This window comes from Ictidomys tridecemlineatus, chromosome 5, assembly GCF_052094955.1.
Source record: "Ictidomys tridecemlineatus isolate mIctTri1 chromosome 5, mIctTri1.hap1, whole genome shotgun sequence".
NCBI lineage: Eukaryota > Metazoa > Chordata > Mammalia > Rodentia > Sciuridae > Ictidomys > Ictidomys tridecemlineatus.
The window spans coordinates 101,266,946-101,282,310 of record NC_135481.1 but is presented as its reverse complement, the minus strand read 5'-3'; the positions used below and the strand labels follow the sequence as shown (position 1 = coordinate 101,282,310).

Genomic DNA, 15,365 nt, shown 5'->3' with positions numbered 1-15,365 from the left:
GATCTTTTTAAGTTTATAAATTGTCCTCTGAAAAGTATTGGAGATAACCCAAAATCTTCTCACATCTAATCAGAAACAGCTGTGAGCAAATGCTGTTTTCTGTTCTTTATCTTACACTGACCTTGTGCACCCAGGTCATGTGACATGTCTTCCTCACTTCAGCTTTTTTTTTTTAAGCTGAATTCTAAATTATTCTACTTATACATATATTTAAAATTGATTTATTTTTGCTTTTTTCATTCCATATCCCTCAATGCTTTCTTTCTCTCCAACCTTGGAAATACAGAGTAATAACTTGCATCTTTTGATCTCTCTTCATTATTAACTTGTTTCCACACTTAATAATAAATTGTAAAAATTAGATCAAAATAGATCAAGTCCGTTTTTCTAAATAAAAGTATGATAGTCTCTGTTAGAGATTTACTATCATGCACTTAATTTCATTTCCCTATTTATCAACATTTACTTATTCTTTCCTCTTTTTTTAACCACCTCAAAAATGCAATAAAATCTTTAGATTTATTTGTTTGGATACTGATTTTTTTTTTATTTCAATGAAATAGATTATCATAACTCGGATTTCTGAGTTAAAGGGGATACCCATATTTATGTATATATTCCTATATATACCTATGTAGTATACACATAAAAATATATTATGTATTATATATAATATACAATATTATGCATTATTTTATTATGCTATAAATATATTATATTTTAAAAACAAGTATGTATATATATTAAATTTTAATAGAAATTGACAATCAAAAGTTGATCATTTTTAAAAATCAAGCTATAATTATTGTTTTCTATATGTTAAACAGCAATAGGAATTATCACTTTTAAATCTATGTCAACAGGGTAAATATAAGTGATTTCATTGTCTTTCAAATTTGGAATTCTATTGGCCACTAATGGGGTTAGCATCTTTTCATAGGTTTAAGGACCATTCAAATTTTTCCTCTGTTTATTCTACATACATGTTCATTACTCATTTTCTACTGTTTTTTAAATTTGTTATCACTTTGCAAAAGTTCTATGGATAGCGCATAGGGCTTCATCATTACACCTCTAGCCACGCCGTATCCAGAATTAATGTTGCCTTTTTCCGCACAGCAAAAGAACTCTAATGTTAAGGTTGAATATATTTCAATGTTAAGGAAACAAATACAATTACAAAATACATGGCATTAGCCAATCTCCCTTGCAAATGGCAGACACAATTATGGCTAAAGAATATAGCCTAAGTCCAGGGCAAGGCTTTGGGTCCCTTCCTTTGGAAGGTGCAAACTTAGCCAAGGCTGTACTTCTTGCTTTCACTTTCCTGATTTTTTTTTTCCTTCCTTGCATTGGATCAGATAGTAAAGGTAGAATAGCCTTTTGGTGAACATGAAATGAGAAATGTGAAAATGAAAAATCCATAATCAGGAACCGCTACATGGAGAGAGAGAGTGCACACAGCTTTCCATCACTAAATGGAGCTACTGTGAGTACATGTCTGCTTGTCTTCTGAGTACATGTACCTTCTTGGTACATGAGAATAATTAACGCAGTTATTTCAGGGTACATTTATGTGGGTGCTTAGTAATTATTTGTAATTCTCATGAACATATTTCACTAACACATTTCCCAAATATATCATTTACATATTAAATTTCGTATCTTTTACTATAAAAGTAAATAAATGTTGTAATTTTTAAAATTCTTTAAAAATTTTTTGTTTTTCTTTTTATATTATGGCATCTGGGATTCTTGTTTTGGTTGGAAATGTGGCAACCAATCACTAGATTGTTAAACTGGTCCAAATATATGTGTGTGTTCTTATCTATTTATATATCTGTCTGTCTATCTATCTATCTATCTATCTATCTATCTATCTATCTATCTATCTTCCTTCTTCCTTTCTCTCCCCCCCCCCACTTTTGGTTTCTTTTGGAGATATTCAGTATTGTCAAAGGTAAATGTGAGAGGACAGGAAAAAAAAGATAAACAGATCCAAATAAATATGGCAGGAAAAAATACAATTATCTCTTTCCTGAAGCCTTGAGAACAAGTGTTTTTCTATCTATTCTGTACACATAAGCCAATGGAAGTTTAAGGTTGGGGATCTACTATGCATCATAGTTAAGAGTCAAACTTAGGAATATATGACTCCAGAGTTGTTTTTTGTTCCTATCAAATTACTTATTCTCTATGGTAATATCCCCCCCAATATGTCTACATTTAGTATTTATCTCCTACATAGAGACATTAATAATAATTATCTCAAATGCTAAAAGCAAGAATATATTTTAAAGTATGTTCCCGTCCACAACACAGCTGTTTGTTCTGTTGTGTCATACCAAGAACGTGTCCTTTTGTTTATTTGTTTAGGATTGTTGCTAAAGTCCAGCGTTTCCTCTTGGTCTTAGACTTCCTGGGATATTACATTTACCTTCCTTTAAATCCTGGAAGTTGGAGTTGCACACAGTAGAGCCCACTGACTTTTCCTTTAATTGGGATTATTTTCCCAATGGGACAGAAAATAAAGCTAAATAAGTAAATAAAACAATGATGATGACAACAAAACACCATCTTTCTCTCTATGAAGCAGAAATTTAAAATTCAGATGTGGAATCTATTTCTCTTGACTAGAATATTGTTTCCATATAATTTCGATAAAAACCTAAAAGGAAGGGAGATAAAAAGAATTCTTTAAAAAATGTCTGACACTCAGTTCCCACATCCACTGGTATCATCAGGTGGGTATTGAAAAGCCTTGTCCACATTTAAGATGGATTATCATTTGGAACTCATTTCCCTCTATTCTAAAGGATGGGGTCACGATGCATGGTACCAAAATTGTTGGAGAAGGGTCAGTTATAGGGTTGATTATGGCCCATGGAGAGCATCTTTCAGGGACTTTGCTTTTGTCAAGTTCAAGGAAAGGGTGAGGTATGGAAGAAACCAGAATGACCTTTGGGCATTCATTTTAACGACTTATGCAATTAAACTATAATACCTCCCTATGACTTCACCTCAAAATCCAATTCTTCTATTTCAAGAGAAAGAGAGAGATGCTGGGGCATCCTACTCTCAAGGAAGAGAAGAAAGGAAATGCACTTCAATCCCTCCCTTCCACCTCTCCAAACTGCCCTTTCCTCACTGCAGAGATGAATACACAGCTTGTGTAAAGGTTTAATTAAGGCCAGAATTAAAACATGGATCCTGCTTCTCTGCCTGGGGGGAAGCCAGTGCATATGTTTTTGAAGTCTAATTTCAAGGGCAGAATGAAACTTTGTAGAGTGGGTTTTTTTCCTACTAATTGGGCCCTAAGTGAGGAGACCATGAGTTTTAAGGGGTCCTCAAAGGTTATTTGCATTCTCCACATCCTCAGAAACATACTTGAAAAGAGAAATAATTCTCCCCCTGAAAAAGCATTTTGAGATGCGACAGTCCTGGATTTGTGACAAGTTCAGAGAGTCAATCCAGGAAGTCCCTGATCAATATCCCAAATCCATGATGCCAATCAATTTCAGTACCAAGAAAGTGTAATATTCTCTTGAAATTCTAACTACCTTGTATTCCTGTATGGATTATATCACAATGAATAAAGGTTCTTTTGAGACATTTGGTACTACTAAAATAGCTAGGTTCTAAAAACGTACAGACAGGAGAAAACTAGAAGAACGACAAAGAAAGAAAGCATGGCAATCCTAGACACCTTTTTGTTGAAACTATTCTACAAAAAATGTTCAAGTGGTGTACTCTGGATGCATATTCTTCTATGCTGTTCATTGATGGAGAATGAGTTTTCCACTTGAATCCATCATTTTCAGGCTCAGTTCAGATTCCACCTCCTCCATGAATACTACCTTTCCCATTTCCACATCTCTCTTTGTTGCATATCTGTAACTCCTAGTATGGATAACACCCACCTGACATAAATATACAGGCATGAATGTCTAGTTTACTTGGAGTTCTAAGGTTATAAGAAACCTGAAAGACCAACTCTAATATTCCATTTTGCACATTAGAAACTACTTTTTAGAAATGTTAAATAATTTGTCTAAGTCATACTAACAACTCTTACTGAAAACTTCCCGTTAGCTGCATGGACTCCTAGATTGCAGAATGAAGGTCTTTCCTTTCTTAGTTTCCCTGTAGATTCTTACTCAATAACTTTTCCATAATAGATACTTCATAGATTGCATGTTCTTTGGAGGATTAACATGGTACTTTGAAGTAAATTCAACTTAACCCAGTGCAACTAAAAAAAATCTATTAAAATATATAATTTTAAAATTACCACACTGAGGAAGTGAGGAAGACTACTGTAGTTGGGGAGTTTGCAATCAAGTTCTAAAACAGTAATTTCCTCATAAAATACTCAGCATCTCACAGTTTTCAGGATTTAAGAGTGAGAATGCTACAAATAGCATTAACATTTTATCATGCAATGTCCTGAATTGAGCAGGACCAAAAGAAGTTAATATTTTCTGAGGACCTACTGAGTGCTGGGCACTTCACTTCTGCAAGGTTTTACAGTAAATTGAGAAGATTAATATACTCTTTTTACAAATGAAAAAAAAATGTAACCTCAGATGGGTGTAACATCCAGCTCAAAGTTCTGTACTTTGCTAAGTAACAGAAGCAAGAATAAAAAATAAGGATATCTGACTTCAATGATTGTATTTTAAAAAATCTATTCCACACATACTTCCTAAGAAAAGTTGCAATACGCCAACCCTAAAAATAGGTAATCTTCTTAATATTTGAGCCAATACCAATTTTCATTCTTGTGGGCTAAAAAAAGCTAACTAAATAAAAATAAGCATTTTTAACATATAGAAGATTAATTTATCAGTTACCATAATCAAATATTAAGGTCATCATTTGTGATGGGTGACTCACAATACTTGGGGGAAATTTTCCTGTTCTAACCACGGTAATAAAACAAGAGGAAAGAGGAAACTGTTGAGATGGATGTGTCAGTGATTAAATTGACACTCAAACCAAGAGTGAGCCAACTTAATGAAAGAGCACTTGTACTACCTCTTAACTGCTCCAGAATTCCAGGAAGTTTACTCTCTTCCTATTTAATGGAAGAAAGCTTTAATATCAGTTCAGAATCAGCAGCACATTTTTTGAATTCTTTCCAGATATTCATAATTTAAGAGAAAATATTTCCATATATTACTGGACAAAGAAATCCAATAAAAATAAATAAATAAACCGATACCGGAATTAGAGGAATTTGCAGAAGGAACGGTAGAAGGACATATGTTTTTAATATTGCAGCACACAGAACATTTTCTACTTGATCCCAGTTGGATTGCAATGGCCATTTGTAAATCATTTTTAATTGTCTTATTAAGCAGCATAGAATGCAGCAATCAAAACCATGTGGCATTGTGAGACCTGGCATAGCCATCAGGCACGGATCAGCAGTCAGGATAATAGAAGATGCAGGATTATAGAACCATTTATGGTCAGCAGGGAAGGAGGTTTGTACAGAAAGTGGTACATGAGTGGTTTGGAAGAGATGCTGATCTCAGACAATATGAAACCTGACATTACGGTTCCAGAGAATGAAAACCCTTCTCCCACATGCGCACATCAGTCATCTGCAGCTGGATGACTGCATTGGGAAAAGCCAACTCTCAAAAGTAATGATCTCTTTCCAAGGAGAAACTTCTCATGCAATGTTCTGAGTCATGACATAAGGACTATTTGCAAAATAGGACTCAAAGTTCATATTCTGTGTGTGTGTGTGTGTGTGTGTGTGTGCGTGCGCGCGCGCACGAACATGTGTGAACTCCAAGTAACTAAGTCAGGAAGTTGAATTATTCCTTTGATAAAGACACACAAAAGTGCACAAGAATGGAATCTGCCTTTGCGGTAAAATGCAACTGTAATTCCATGAAGACAATTTTCAGAGGTGAATGCATGTGTCACCACTCTGTGATTCATAGTTATGACATCTTTAGACCCAAAATAGATAAAAGATTCCTTCTCATTCCTCTACAGACTTAATTGTCTTTCACTGCCCTTAAGCATCCTAGGGAAAAGCAGCAAACTCCTGAATTAATTATTATGCCACTTCAGGCAGTAGCAAGAGCCAACAGTCAGTGGTCATCAAAAGATGGGCTGGGCAAATGCATGCAGAATTCCTAACTGAGGAATCACATCCAATCTGTTGTTCTTCATCAGCCATCTCTTCCTAGGCAATAACCATTTTCAGCTCAACTATCAAGAGTTCAGCCAAAAATTAAGCACGTTTAAAGAAAGAATTTATATAATTAATGCCAATGTATTTGTAAACACTTGAAGAGAATTTTATTTTAATACAATATTAGTGAAGAAAAGTTTCAGACTTTTTAGGTTTATACATCTAAAATATGCATTGAAACATAAATAATATATAGTTTTTCATTTTTTCTCTTGATTTTCTAGCTATAGGCAAAACTATTTTAAGTCTGTTTTCATATGCATCTGGCCATGTCCAGAGGAAAAAAAAGCATAAAAATTTCAATAAGGATACTGTTGATCAAATATTGTAACAGTCTTAGGAAATTTGTGATTGGTATGTATTTTCTGGGTAATGATTCATTAATTGCTCTAGTTTTAAATTCTAAAATAAGCTTAATCAACAATAGGATATAATCTCAATTATGGGAAATAGTCATGAAAAAAAGAGGGGAAATAAGAAGAATTTCCTATATATGTATTATTTTTCATTTCTATAAATGATAGCCCCTTTTCTCTAAATACAACCCTCTAGGTATCATGAATATAACATTTCAGATACATTTTGGTAAACTATCCAAGAAGCTTCTCAATGGAAATCATAACCATTTGGAAGTAGACATGTTCCATCTTTTCCCAAAGAGATCAATTGAATAAAAGTAAACCAATTTAATCAGAGTTATAAAGAAACTGACTAAATATTTAGCTTTAGAATGAAAATGAACAATCAAAGAAGATCTATGTAGTCATAAATGTCACTTAGAATTTATACAAGTCTTACTGGAGAGTCCATGTGACCCAACTTGTTGGCTAGAGTCAAGGTACAACATTGTTGAATTTGGTCTTACTTTATTAGAGATTTGTATCTACACTAAAGAGTCCAAAGATACAGCTAGATCAGACACATACATTACTGTTGAATGGAGGGAATACTCTAATAAAAAAAAATGAGTGACAGGTATAGTGATAAAAACATTATATGGAAATTTTATTTACAAGATTTTAAATGAGAATCTCAGAAGCAAATTGGTAAGAATCAGGCCACCTGACACTGTCGCTCATGCCTATAATTCTAGCAGCTCAGAGGCTGAGGCAAGAGGATCGAGAGTTCAAAGCCAGCCTCAGCAAAAAGGAGGCACTAAGCAACTCAGTGATACCCAGTCTCTAAATAAATTACAAAATAAAGTCGTGATGTATCTCAGTGGCTGAGTGTCTCCAAGTTCAATCCCGGTACCACCCCTGCCATGAAAAAAAAAATGAATCAGACAAGCCAAGGTAAAATGTTCAAGACAAGGCTAAGAATAATGTGTACATTCAAAGGAAGTACTTCATGTAATGCTGCCTGACTGTGCATAGCACAGGCTAAGAATTTAAAGGAGCTATATAGGACTAGACAAGGAAGGCAATATCATTGTTGTTTATACTATTTTTTATTATAACAATTATTTTTAGACAAAGTGCACTGTTAAGAAGGGATGGTAAAAGGGGCATGATTTTATCCTCATTGTGCCATTTTCTGCAGTTCATTAAATGAAAGAAATTGATTCAGCAAAGCTAATTTTGTAATTAAAAAGCTTATCATGGCTTTCTGTAATGAGTTAAGTAAACAGACAGTAATTCAGTTACAATATTTACACAGCTTATACCAGGGGATATTTGCTTACTAAATTAAATAATATGGGGGAGTAAGGAAGAGATAAATTAAAAAGGGGTTGTGAATGAAGTGTACCAAGGGCAAGAAAGAATTCCAACTTGGCAGGTCATCACTACATTTCTTATGTTGGTGTCAGGACAAGAATTTAGCTATTTGAATTTCCCCTGAGATAGAAGACACTATGGCCAGGGAGTTCATTAGATGGTTGCTCTATTAAGAATTCTGGCTCCTCTTTCTTGAAGGAGAGGTTAAAGAATGTGCTTGAAGACTAAAAGCAACCAGGTTTTTCTTCCCCTTAAAAGTTCTATTTGCCTGTTCTTACAGAGGACCATGTATGTCTGAGCTCCTGATGAATGTGAGAGAAGAGAGGTTAAATTGCTGAAAGCCTGTCAGGCTTCTTGGAAGGCAGAGTGCAAGTGTTTCATGGCAGTCTCTCAACATTCTCCTAAGTTTATTTTTGCAAAGATGTTTCAGTAAGTCTAAAGTCTTCTATGATCAGGAAATGACTCTTTGAAATGTCCTCCCAAAGGTGAAAGCCATAAATACCTATATCAACGAATTACAAATTTTGAATTTTAACTCAGATTTAATTTAGAGAGAGACATTCAGAGATACAAAGTGACAGAGAAAAGGAGAGAAGAAAAGAGAATAGAAGAGAAAGGGAAAGGATGAGAGGGTCAGGCCAAAGAAGAGATAAGAGAAGGGAGGACAGAAGAAAGGAGAAGGGAAAGTAAAAGGGTAAAAGAGAGATCAGGAGAGGCAGAAAATGGAGGGGAGGAGATTAAAGACAGGTTCCAGTACCTGCTTTGGCATAGGGTTAGTTCATTCAAATGACCACCAGATTCAACTCTTCCCTGGGGAAGAAAATTAGGAAAATTGTTGTCAGAGGAAAAGTAGCTGAATTCAAAAAGACTGTAAAAAACATCCTTTGGAAAGTTACTACCTTGAGATTTGCCATGAGTCTCTTAATTTTAGAACTGAACATGCAGCTTAGTTGTTGTTGGATTTTGAACCAAAGACAAGGAATGCCATTTCCATTTTGTTTTTACTAACTTGCTAATTCAGTGCGATCTCACTGTTTTAGGGACTTTATTATTGTAAGTCAGTACAAGTTAGAGAATCTCAGTCACTTTCTGTGGAACCCTGTTCTATCTTCATTGAAAGGTAATACATTCAGCACCGCGGACAGCTCTCTGTATCCCTTGAAAGACCTATAGGCTATAAGCTTAGCTTTGCCATCTTAATGTCTTAATTACACATGGGATGCACCATGTAACAAAACAAATACTTATTTCAATTGAGACATTTTCAGCAGTGAGCAAACCCCCATCTTGAAAGGTTAAAAGGTATTTCAAAGTACATTCTAAAAAGATTTGACCACACACTCATACATATTTGTCCCTCCTTTCAATCTTTCTAAATGAAACTTTATTCAAATAAATTCAACAAAGTACTATGTATCAAAGATACGTCCTGTCAGTATATTAATGCCTATTGATATTTATTGGACATGCTAATTGAAGCAATCAATGTCAAGTGTCTTGGAGCTTCAGAGTAAAACTGACAGAGTCAAATTCTCTAAATTTCCAGATTTCAGAAGTTTGTAGAGTCTGAGATTAAGAAAGGTTATATACATTCTTCCCAGTATCAATCAGACAAATGTTTCCTGAGCATCTATGATGTTAGATACCACAGTTAAATAGGAATATACTCTAGGAAAACAAAATTTTGAGAAATGTTCTACTTATCCTTTTTATTCCCCTAACTGCAGGCAAATTATGGTGTTATTTAAAAGAGAAAAGTCAAATTTCAGATGTAGAAATATAAGAATATGCACTATGCAAAGAGGAAGAATAATAATATTACATTCAATAAGCATTTCAAGTGAATGGCTTCAAATCAAATGTTAGAATAGTCCTCTAAGCAAGACATAAATAAAACTCCCTTGCATTATTAATTATGGTTTTTTTACCCATACATGAATTGCAATATGTTATGAAGTTTATCAGCATTTTATATAAAAATGCTATCTGGATATCATAGGAAATAATTATTGTCCAGTTAAAAAGTGGCCGTGACCCTATTCTAAGAAGTTCTTCCACACCTTTGTCTATTTGCCTTCTCTTTCTATGCTGCACCAGCCTACCAACATGTGCCATCTGTTAGCTTCTGCCTACAACACGTGAAGCCTCTTAAGTATCTGAGTATCATTTTAGATTCTATTTTTCAGGTTAAAAGCAGTAAATTGCAGATGGCAAGTTTTTTTTTTCCTCCTTGAGATTACTGAAAGCTGGGGTAATTTTGTCGTGAGTCACATTAAAAAAAGAACAAGTGATGTTATACAGCACCTACTCAACATGAACATGTGCAAAATACAGCTATCCACCCAGCCAGCCATTCAGCAAAGGAGAGAAGGATTTTGCTTTGCTTTATGGTGACAGAACTTGGAGTGAGAGAATGTGTGTAGTTCAATGTGCCCTGTAAGCACTATCACACCATGTGTGAGAATGCAGGTGAATAAAGAAACAAAACTGGGACTGGTGGTGTAACTCACTGGTTGAGTATGCACAGACTCTGGGTTCTATCTCCAGCATGCACACAAAAAAAATAAAGAAAACTGATGTTGCACCTATAGTCAATTTATGATAGGTACTACATTGAATGGACTCATTCAAAAAGCTGGGGTGGAGAATCCAGGTCAGAGAAATCATTATGCAATAACAATTTCACTTATAGACTAAGTGAGATTAAGAATTTCTGTAAAGAGTCTCTATGTTCATTTTAAAGTTTGGACAAAAAACCTCTAGCTTCAGCTTATCTGTTTAAATTTCAGAAGTTATTGAAATACATATTTAAGAAGTTGCTGAAATACATTAAATTCTTTGAAATGAGGCTATTGGGTAAGCAACTTTGAAGGTATAGAATGGCAGCAGAGATTGCAGAAGACTGAGGAGGAGGTGAGTGATTTGGGAGACACTGGAGCCCAGGAGGAGAAGAGGTTGCCTCAACTTCTTTTAGCCATCTGTGGGAATCTCCTAGAAGTCATGCCACTCCAGTGAGTATTAGTGTGCTCTGAAGAGATAGGAGTGATAACCCTTGTGGTTCCTTGAGACATTATATCCTATAATCCATATCTATTAAAGGAGGGTTATTTTTAAGCCATCAGTAGATGACATTTCAAAGTTTCTGCAATTTTGAACTCTTAAACTCACTTAAAATTACTCATGGATAATTCTTTACTTCAGTAAACCTGTGTCCTCAATTCCCATTGTGAGTCTTAAAACATAGCATAGGACTTATATGTGGATGAATATAACATCCTCCAAGCTGACCACTGATAAGAATAAGTCCACATTACCTAAGATATGAAAGCAATTGGTTGCAACAAAAAAGAGTGTTTCTGCAGCAGGCAGTGAAACAAGCAAATTTTAATAATTAATAACGTTAAACTGCATTGTCCAATGACTATTTCTTTGAAGTGCACCAGTGAAGATTTAAATCAGCCCCTCACATCATTAAAGTAGGCATTGTAATATCTATAAAATTATTTTTACCCTAAATTTATAGCATATTAACTGGTTCATTAATCTTCCTATTTAGATATTTATGAGTAGTATCTTAAAACAAATATATTGAATTATCAATTGGTAATAACTGATGTGGCTTAGAAAGGTGGGAAGTACTTTATCAGAGCCTTTCCTCCATGACTTGAGCTAACTGCTGCTTTGATTTTAGATAGAAAAATACTTGCAAAACAAAATAGATACATGTGTATGTATGTATGTATGTATATGCATGTTTTCTAGACATGAAAAAAAGGGGTAGATCATGTTGCACTTTAGCAAGGGTGAAGCACGGAGATGGAAAGAGCCATACAATGGAAGGATACAATGGAAGGATACATTGAGGATACAATGGAAACAGAGGCAAAATTATCTTTTTAATGCATGCAAAAGAACAACTTACAAATGAGGACCTGCTTCTCTGGGTGGATCTTTACTCAGCGGAAGCTCCTTCTAGACTTAGGACAGCAGCGTTTCAGAAGCTCAGCATGCAAACAGGCAATTTTTAAGTAGTAATGAATGAAAAGTGGGACTTAAATAGATTCTATCACAAAACACCTTTCCCTTATGAAATCTATCTCAAACCTAAAATAGTTCTTAATGGTTATTTGTTGTAAGTACTCCTTTGTATATTCACTTCTTTCTTCCCCAACATGCTTCCCATTGAAGTACCTAGATTTATTTTACCAGTCTAATATAGGTAAGGATTTATAATAATATCATTGATAGGAATTTTGAATTTCTTATTTATCAAATAATGGCATAGAACCCAGCTCTTGGGGGCTCTACAAATTTTCACAAGTGCCTTTCTCAAATAGTGATGGGGAGACTATTGCAGTCTGGATGGGGAATCTGTGAGTATGATTTATCCCAGCTCAGGTCATGGCAGGGCAGTCAAAGATGAGCATCTAATTCTTTCATTAATGGTACAGACACAAAAGCAAGGCACAGGTCCAACTTTTATTGGTGGGAAAGGACCCTGAGATCCTGGAAGTGTTATAGCAGCCAACAAACATTCCCCATATTGTTCACCTCATCTCTAGTTTCCAGGGTGACCCCGGGCTAATGAGGCTCTTATCTACTTGTGTGGTTACTGTTTTTGATGAACACCTTCAGAAAACATAGTTCCCTGACAAGAATTGGGTAGGTTTTGATTTAGTGGCTGAAATCTAAGTAAAATCATTTAGATCTATCTGCTAACAATTATTTTCTCTCTCGTTGCTAATTTGAAAATCAAGAGAGGTTTCATTAAGATCCAAAGGGTCTTGCCCTCTCTCCAAGCAAAGGAAAAACTTTCATTAAAGGACAAAGAAACAATACTACACTATCACCAGCAACAGTAGTACATACCAGCTATCAGTAAAATAGGCAGAAAAGTACAAGCTTAAGTAATCACTAGTCTGTTTATCCTGAAATGGTTTTTCAAAGTCTGGGAACATTTTTTTTAAATTATTTCAATTTAGGAACTGCTAATGACATCTAGTGGGTACATCCCAGGAATGTCACTATTCATCCTACCATGCATAGGACAACTACCCTTGGTATCAACAGTGCTGAGGTTGGGAAGTCCATCCATAAAGGAAGTGGGAATGGAAATGAGGTATGGGAACAGGGTATGTACTGAAATTTGGTGGAAGTCATCGCTGCCAATTTTAAGCAAAGTCTTCTTTCCCCATTTTCTGTAGACTTCTGGAATTTTTTATTTTTATTTTTTACTTTTTCTGAGGTATTCCTCAGAGCCTTACTTCCAAATTTATCTTCAAAGCCTTGCTAATAAAATAGGATCATATTACAGAATTAAAATAAAGCAACCCACAAGGAGAAAGGAATAATGAGCATGTATCATTAAAAAAGGAAAATTCCAGCATGGTCAGTAAAAGGCTTCTGTTTTTGTTATTATTTACATGCTTAACCTTGCTTCCTTAACATAAACCCATGTTGTAAAATTCCATCTTAGTGGGTATGCTATTAACATACTTTTCCAAAAATAATGAAATATAGTCTCTAATTATTAGTAGTAATACTTTTCTTTAAAAAGCAATAAGATTATTTCAGGGAAGGTAAAGATTACAAGCTCCAGAATGAGATTGTCTGACTGTGTGATCCTAGAAAACTAAGGAATGCCTGTAAAATGTGCTTGTCACATCTGTGAAATGGGTACTTTAACAGCATTTACTTACAGAGCTTTGTGGGGATTGAATTTGAATACACACAAAAGTATTCCACTGGTATTTAAATAATAACCACTTGGTAATTTTTTGTTATAGTGGTTGTTTTCTCTCATCCATTGAAGAATTTGGCTTATATAAAATCTATTCCTTTAATAAAGAAGTAGGTCAAAGATACTTTGAAAATAAAACTCTAGGGTTATAACTTCTCAGGAGTTTAGATCACATTATTGAAAACACTTGTTGATGGATAAAATCTCCACAACCTTTAGGGCTATATGAGTTCTCTAATATTTGAAGCTACTAGATTTGAGACATTAAATGGTAGTAAATAAAAATTAAGAAAATACTAAACCATACCAAATCACACATATGCAAAATTTTTAACTTTTAAGCTTTCATTGAATTCTTATTTCTTCATTGAGAAAACTTTTAGGCTTTTAAAAGACTTTGAATACTTGTCAGTGTCATTTATTTTTATGTTATTTATTTTAATAAAAAAGAATAAACCTTGGCTTTTTGTCAGGCTATAATATATAGCTAAATATAATAACAAAGTTTGTTCTTATTGCTTTTACTTTTACCATTCTCTTTTATTTATGAGAAAGGAAACTGACTTTCCATTTAGCTTAGGGTTATATATTTTGCTTTTAAAATAAATTCATTTATATTTAAGGAATATAAATCAACTTAGTGGAGACTATTAAATAAATAACAGCAAGGCAATAGGTAGCTTTGATAAAAATGGTGAAGGTGGTATTCAGATGACACAGGGATAGGTAATACTGCATGGCCCTTTTCACAGCTTATCTTTGAGTACTAGAACCATTCTGTAAGTTCTTACATATAAACTATATTTTATCCATCCTTCTGCTTAGTATTTATCAAGAACTGGAGGTATGGTTCATTACTAAATTTATTTAAGGTTTGAAAGTTTCTTGTGATGGGTCCCTTCATTCTAAGACATATAGTTTCAGAATTCTGTTCTCTGGGTTTCACAGGATATTCCATCATGGAAGAAGCCAGGGTCAGGAGTAAAAAAGGGATGCTCCATGTGATGCCAATTTTCTGCAATGAGAAGGGAAAAGTCTAGGACTCAACAATGAATAGAATGCTACAACCTCTTCAGTAAAAGGTAGGCTGTAGGTGGCCTCTCAATTTTTGTGCACTCACAAGAGATCCACAGGGGAACACAGAGAAAGGGGTGAAAACGTGTTTTGAAACTTAAAGATTCTCCAAGTTTTGTTTGGCTGGCCAGCCAATCACTCAAAGGATAAAGATTTGGTTTTACAAGATGAAAGAAAGTCAGGAAGCTTTAATTGCACATACAAAGTTGAATTTGAGCACATTTCATTACCATCAAAATATAATGAACATGACTATTGATTAATTTAAAGATAATATTTCCTATGTAGGTTGCATTTTATAAATTTTGCACTATTTTTTTTTTATGCCTGAATTTTCTCTTTGGATCATTACAAGAGACTGTGACTCAGGCGAGGCAGGTATGATGGCAATTTTACAGATGAGAAATTGATAGACAAGAGAGGTAAATGGGGTACATAAAGGCTGAATCCACATCAAGATACGTCCAGCACCTGGCAGGTATATAAATGTGGGGACAAGTCTGTTATAATAAAACAGGAAATGAAGGGGCCTGAGGCAAAACCTCAGAACATATGACCCACCAGAAACCACTGCAGTTCCAAATGTTTTAAAATACATGTTGCCAAACTGTGCATGTTTGCA

The 15,365-nt window shown here is 34.5% G+C and overlaps 1 protein-coding gene and 1 long non-coding RNA gene across 38 annotated transcripts in view; both read right to left on the bottom strand.

Moving 5' to 3' along the window:
* The window catches only part of Nrxn3 (neurexin 3), a 1,549,271-nt gene that overhangs the window by 611,937 nt on the left and 921,969 nt on the right, over positions 1-15,365 (bottom strand). The window lies entirely within an intron of this gene.
* On the bottom strand, positions 7,193-8,785 carry LOC144377566 (uncharacterized). The gene is made up of 2 exons (XR_013438557.1): positions 8,687-8,785; positions 7,193-7,470 (listed from the first exon to the last, which is right to left on the bottom strand). It is a non-coding gene; the product is annotated as an uncharacterized LOC144377566 (long non-coding RNA).